Source organism: Chiloscyllium plagiosum, unplaced genomic scaffold (assembly GCF_037043375.1).
Source record: "Chiloscyllium plagiosum isolate Xiang-an unplaced genomic scaffold, Cpla_swu_hap1 HiC_scaffold_35, whole genome shotgun sequence".
Lineage (NCBI taxonomy): Eukaryota > Metazoa > Chordata > Chondrichthyes > Orectolobiformes > Hemiscylliidae > Chiloscyllium > Chiloscyllium plagiosum.
Genome location: NW_028270173.1, coordinates 37675869 through 37683162, shown reverse-complemented (window position 1 = coordinate 37683162; position 7294 = coordinate 37675869). Strand labels below are relative to the sequence as shown.

The window sequence follows — 7294 nt, the reverse complement described above, 5'->3', positions numbered from 1 at the left end:
CGTGATTCATTAAGCTAACTTGAAATCCACCAGCTGCTACCCATGTCACTATAGCATTACCATCTGTGTTGGATTGTTAGCCGAGCAATACCCTCCTTACAGTGCCTTAAATTAAATAGTGAAACATACATGACCTGATCCAAAGCAAAATGAGGAACTCGAGAAGAAATTTAAAAATCAGCTTAAGTTGCGAGCACAGTGGAATTTCCACTGGGAATTCGATTAAGACAATGAAGATAGATCTTTTTAACCTACATAAAAGATTTGTTTTCATGTTAAGTCAGATTGTTTTCCATCTATATCTTGTTCTCCAATACACAAACAATTTGATTCGTACATTTAGATTACTTAATGAATTCGTCTGCCCTGACCTTCTGTGTTCAAGTGAAGAAATGAAGTTTTGGTCAACTAACAGTAGACAGAACAGTTGTTCATGTTACGAGATAGAACAATAAAGCCTGATAATTATGGTCTATATTCCACATAAGTGAGAGACAAAAATGATATTAACAAAGGATGATATGTTGATGTCATTTTAGAATTAAAAATGAGAGACATCATATAAAATGAACAAATAACTTCAAAATCTGTACAGATAAAATTTGGAAAAGCTGGATTGTCAGCAAAGCAAATAATTACACAGGAGTAGCTTTGGTAGAGATTCTGAAATGATATTTATTCTGCGCTACAACTTTGTGCTGAGCTGTTTTCTCAGAATCATCCAGCCGAATGATCACACCCCCTCTCAAGTATCAACTTAATTGAAGACTTATATATATCTTAATAAATGCATGAGCTGCATCATGAAGTCTTAGTGATGTGAGAACCAGTTAGGATTTCATTGAGTCTCTTGCTTAGATTCAGCAATATCCGTTCATCTGAAGAAATGTATATGCAATGACTTTCCATCCTGCAGTTTCTCCTTGGGACCCTTGAAAGAGCACGACCACCTGTCCATCAATTATGTGACCTATTGATGCTTCTGAGTAAACTTTTTTTAAACATCTACATGATACATCGTTTTCAGGTCTGTCGTTCTTATAAAGACCAACGTAGCTTTTAGACTTCAGATTTTGTTTGATGCAGGTATTCTGCCTTTAGAAATTATTTGATTTTCTCAGTATTTATTTCCAATTTGATTTCCTGTACCTACTTCATTCCAAGCATACATAGAAAATTGTGAAGCCATTGTTTTGTTATTTCCGTGCTGCTATGATGCACTCGGTTGTGCGGATTAAAGCATGCTGATTCGTTTATCTATCGCTGCTCCTTTCCTTCGTCTGTCACTTTCAAATCTTTTCCTTCTCGTACGTGCTACAATCTGCGCTCACTGTTGAGGCACCACTAACCCTTAACTTTTAAGCCTCTCCTCTTGAATTATTACAACTCATTTGTTTCACTGCCTGATCTGCCACGCTTTTTCTGACGAGATTTCTTTGTTTGCTGGTATTCTGTTTCTTGTCTTGCGAATAAAATACTTTGAAATGCGGGTTCATCATTCATGCTTATGCAACTGGTCAATCTTGTTCTTTCTCATATATTTAAAAGACATGAAATTAACTTTGTAGACATTCTGTGAAAGAAGCGAACTTTGTAGTGAATGAAACATTTCAAGAGCAGGTGTGCATGCTGGAATGGATAGAGATAGAGGAAGCTGATGTGTTAAAAATTTTGTCAAACATTAAGATTAACAAGTCGCCAGGCCCGGACAAGATTTGTCCTCGGCTACTTTGGGAAATGAGAAATGCAATTGCTTCGCCACTTGCGAAGATCTTTGCATCTTCGCTCTTCACTGGAGTCGTACCTGAGGACTGGAGAAAGGCAAATGTAATTCCTCTCTTCAAGAAAGGAAATAGGGAAATCCCCGGAAATTACAGACCAGTAAGTCTCACGTCTGTCGTCTGCAAGGTGTTAGAAAGGATTCTGAGGGATAGGATTTATGACCATCTGGAAGAGCATGGCTTAATTAAATGCAGTCAACACGGCTTTGTAAGGGGCAGGTCATGCCTCACAAACCTTATCGAGTTCTTTGAGGATGTGACTAGAAAGGTTGATGAGGGTCGAGCTGTGGATGGGGTGAATATGGACTTCAGCAAGGCATTTGATAAGGTTCCCCATGGTAGGCTCATTCAGAAGGTCAGCAGGAATGGGATACAGGGGAACTTAGCTGTCTGGATACAGCATTGGCTGGCCAACAGAAGACAGCGAGTGGTAGTAGAAGGAAAATATTCTGCCTGGAAGTTTGTGGTGAGTCGTGTTCCACAGGGCTCTGTCCTTCGGCTTCTACTGTTTGTAATTTTTATTAATGACTTGGATGAGGGGATTAAAGGATGGGTCAGCAAGTTTGCAGACGACACAAAGGTTGGAGGTGTCGTTGACAGTATAGAGGACTGTTGTAGGCTGCAGCGGGACATTGACAGGATGCAGATATGGGCTGAGAGGTGGCAGATGGAGTTCAACCTGGATAAATGCGGGATGATGCATTTTGGAATGTCGAATTTGAAAGCTGAGTACAGGATTAAGGATAGGATTCTTGGCAGTGTGGAGGAACAGAGGGATCTTGGTGTCCAGGTACATAGATCCCTTAAAATGGCCATCCAAGTAGACAGGGTTGTTAAGAAAGCATATGGTGTTTTGGCTTTCATTAACAGGGGGATTGAGTTTAAGAGCCGTGAGATCTTGTTGCAGCTCTATAAAACTTTGGTTAGACCGCACTTGGAATACTGCATCCAGTTCTAGTCGCCCTATTATAGGAACGATGTGGATGCTTTGGAGATGGTTCAGAGGAGAATTACCAGGATGCTGCCTGGACTGGAGGGCATATCTTATGAAGAGAGGTTGACTGAGCTCGGACTTTTTTCATTGGAGAAAAGGAGGAGGAGAGGGGACCTAATTGAGGTATACAAGATAATGAGAGGCATAGATGGAGTCGATATCCAGAGACTATTTCCCAGGGCAGAAATGACTAACACGAGGGGTCATAGTTTTAAGCTGGTTGGAGGAAAGTATAGAGGGGATGTCAGAGGCAGGTTCTTTACACAGAGAGTTGTGAGAGCATGGAATGCGTTGCCAGCAGCAGTTGTTGAAGCAATGTCATTGGGGAAATTTAAGAGACTACTGTACATGCATATGGTCACAGAAATTTGAGGGTGCATACATGAGGATCAGTGGTCGGCACAACATCGTGGGCTGAAGGGCCTGTTCTGTGCTGTACTGTTCTATGTTCTGTGTTCTATATAAGCTACGGAGTTTTATGTTTCTTTTACTGCAGAAGCCTACCTACAGACTACCTTCAAGGCCAAACATGTAATGTAATTCCCTTGTTCACTTTGGAAAAATCCTTATTAGGAAAATTATCCTCGGGTTGTATTTATCGCTACTTGCATAACATTTTTTTTAAAAAAAACGTAACAATTGAAACCAAATATTGCGTCTCTGTTAATATCACACTGCCAACCATTTTGAATTATAAGACACATCCGTGAATGGACTCCATCTCAGATTTATGTCACTATAACAGAAGTGAATTTGCCTTTGAAGGATAACTTGTATTATAGAATGGTTGGACTTTCTGTTAAAGAGAGTAAGCACTAGTGCATCTAATATTTTCTGATATATACACAGGTAATAACATATTTCCTTTTCTTAAAAATAATGTTATTTATTCATTCTTTTCGAATTATAAGTGTAAGTAAACAAAGAAACTAAATATGTCTCAACCTCACTTCAGATTTGCAAAAGTATAACGTTAATTTACTTCATATTTTGGAGCAATTGAATTAAAAGTATACTTTGCAATGTCATTGAACACCAAATTCCTTCAAGTCAAAAAAGTTACTTATCTACCAACTTAGACATAAACTATTGGTTAATGAGAGAGTGTCCTTCACGATAAGCTGTTTATGACTCTCATTTAGTCACTGACCTTCTTATGGCTCTTGGTTAAAGCAAATTTGAAACTCTGAAGTTCGCAGGAAACGACTAGCTTTGATACTAGCTTTCAACAGAGGATAACGTCTGCGAACTCTAGGTAATCTAGAGTTAATTGACATTGGGGCGGGGTGGGCAATGGTTTATCAGCTGGTTAGTAGATTAGATTCCCTACAGTATGGAAACATACCCTTCAGCCTAACAAGTCCCCACCGAACCTCCGAAAAGTAATCCACCCAGACCTATTTCCTTCTGACGAACTCACCTAACACTTTGAGCAATTTAACATGGTCAATTCACTTGACTTGGACATATTTTTGGAAGTGGATCACGTCAGTTCCACAAGATCGCTAGTGGGGATGCTCAGGATAGTTTCCTACCCCCAATTAAATTCCATTGCTTCATCGATGGACAGGCAATCATGAGGATATTATAAATGGGGTGCTCAGTGATGATTGTATGCTGTGTTACATTCAGTTGTGAAATTCTGTTTGTGCCAAAACACTGCAAGATCTTGAAAATATCTAGAGTTGGGCAGGTAATGGGCAATAAACTTAGATATCACACAAGTAACATGCAGCGGTCACCTGAAACAAGAGGAAATCTACCAGTCAATACCATTTCCAATCACTAAATCTCCCAAGATCAATATCTAGGAATTAGTATTTGAAAGAAACTGAACTTGACTAACCATATAAAGACTGGGAACAATAATTCAAGTTAGAAACGAGGCATCCTGCATATAGTAATTGATATCCTGATTATGGAAAGCCTGACAACGATCAGGAGAGGTAATAAGTAGTCAACGCTTTCCAGGAAGTATGCGGTTTTGACATCAATCAGCAAAATAGAAAGCATCCACTAAAATGCAGCCGTTTTGAATTGCACCACACCTATAAACATTCACTTTCTCCAAAAGACTCTTTTGGCTTTTCCGTCAAAACCATTCGTACCTAACATCCAAATGAGCAAGGGCAAAAGATACATGGAAACACCATTTATAAGGTCCTCTCACAGCCACTCACTCGGCCACTTAACATTTTTGTTTGGAAATGTATCATTGTTTGTTCACTGTTGCAGGGTTAAAGTCCTGGAACTCCCTCCCACACGATTGTTGGTGTACTAACAACTAATAAACAGCAGCAGTTCAACAAAGTAGGCCACCTATTCATAAATGTCAATTGGTGTGAGTTATAAACCCACTCAGATTGTCGAAGGCAAAATCCTTGAGTGAATCTGACAAAAAGTCAGTATTAAAACGACACATTTCCTGACCAACAGTTTGAAAATGGTAAGTGCAGATAGTTATGTGTGTTAAACTCAATTTGTCATTAAAACTGCCACAACCAACATCTGTTTCCTAACTTTTCATTTTCTTTTCATTGTTTAGGATTCATTTCTCCTAACTATTCATCAGCATAAAACTATGATCAATACAACAGCGATAAAGGAATCTCTCAGTAACCTTACTGACTTGTTTCATACTGAAGAAACTAATTCTCACAAGCATCTTGAAATAATCGTCATTGTGATTTTGGCAGGATCGTTAATTTCTGTAACAATTATCGGAAACATTCTGGTCATTATTTCTATCACATTCAACAGACATTTGCAGACTATTAACAACTATTTTATTTTAAGTTTAGCCTTCTCTGATTTGATCGTTGCTGTAATATGCATGAGTCTATACACCGTTTACAATGCATTTGGCTACTGGCCAATGAGCCCAATCGTATGTGATTTATGGCTTGCCTTAGACCATGTTCTTAATAATACATCATCTATGAACCTCGTTGTCATGAGCTTTGACCGCTACTTCTGTGTCACAAAGCCCTTGAGCTATCCTATGAAAAGGACTCCTCAGAAGGCAATGATGATGATCGCTGCTGCTTGGGTGCTGCCATTCGTCCTGTGGGCTCCTTCCATTCTCTTATGGCATTTCATTGTGGGGGAGCGCACAGTTCATGAAGGTCAATGTTACATTCAATTCCTTTCAAACCCAGTTATGACTCTGGCTGTTCTGAAAGTGGCTTTCTATCTCCCTGCTGTCATTATGGTTGTCTTGTATGTCTGCATATCCTATGCCAGTAAGAGTCGAATAAAGGATAACAAGGAATACTCTGAATCGTGCAAGAACACATTACCTCTCAACTGTTTTCAGTAAAAGCCAACAAAACTAATGAGCAACATCGTAACAAATGTTTCCCAATGGTTGCTGCATGTTAAAATTCTGAAGAGCAAACTATCCAATGAATCAACAACAGACACTTTTGTCCAAAGAGAGGTGAATGTCGTTTCCAATGAGAGAAAATCAGTTAGTTCGGTGGCATCAAGCCAAATGAAGGAGGAAAAATCCAAGAAAGCACAAATATTTCTACCAGAGAAAGTCACTTTCCAGCAGCCAATACCAATCTCTCTTGTGTAATGATACTTAGCCAATCACACACTGCTAGCGACTGCTACAGCACAGCAGAAACAGTGTCAGATTTCACCAACACTAACACGAATGAGAGAGAAAGCAAAGAGGGCCATCCCACCATGAATCCATGCAAGATGCATACTAAAATAACACAAGTATGTGTATCCCGAGAGAAGAAAGTGACAAGGACCGTCATGGCTATTGTGTTAACATTTCTTATCACGTGGACCCCATATGTTTCCATTCTGCTCGTTGACACATTCTATTCAGTCTCTATCCCAAATATAGTCTGGAACCTAGGATATTGGTTGTGTTACACCAATAGTGCCATCAACCCGGTCTGCTATGCACTTTGTAATAATACTTTCAAAAAAACCTTCAAATATCTTCTGTTATGCCAATACAAGAATTTTGTTGCAGCAAGATGATAAAATCACAGGTATATGAATGATAAATAAATAATGTAAGCAGATATGCCAATTGTATGACATTATGGTCAAGTAGACGTCTCCTACATATGACACTGGAAACATATCTCAAGATGAGACGTGAAGGTTCAATTGGGGCGATTGAGAGTTATAGGGTAGCCAGGAAGGACCTGAAGAGAGAGCTAAAAGCAGCAAGGAGGGGACATGAAAGGTCCTTAGTCGATAGGATTAGGGAAAACCCTAAGGCTTTCTATAGGTATGTTAGGAATAAAAGAATGACTAGGGTAGGAATAGGTCCAGTCAAGGATAGTAGGGGGAAGTTGCGTGTGGAGGCGGAAGAGATTGGGGAGACACTGAATGAATACTTTTCTTCAGTATTTACTCAGGAACAGGGCATTGTTGTCGATGAGAATACTGAGTCACAAATAAGTAGAATGGATGGCTTTGAGGTATGTAGAGAAGAGGTGTTGGAAATCCTGGAAAAGGTGAAAATAGATAAGTCCCCTGGGCCTTATGG

General features: G+C 39.4%; 1 pseudogene; it reads left to right on the top strand.

Moving 5' to 3' along the window:
- Positions 1–5356: 5356 nt before the first annotated feature.
- On the top strand, positions 5357–6777 carry LOC122541223 (muscarinic acetylcholine receptor M2-like; annotated as a pseudogene).
- Positions 6778–7294: the final 517 nt, after the last annotated feature.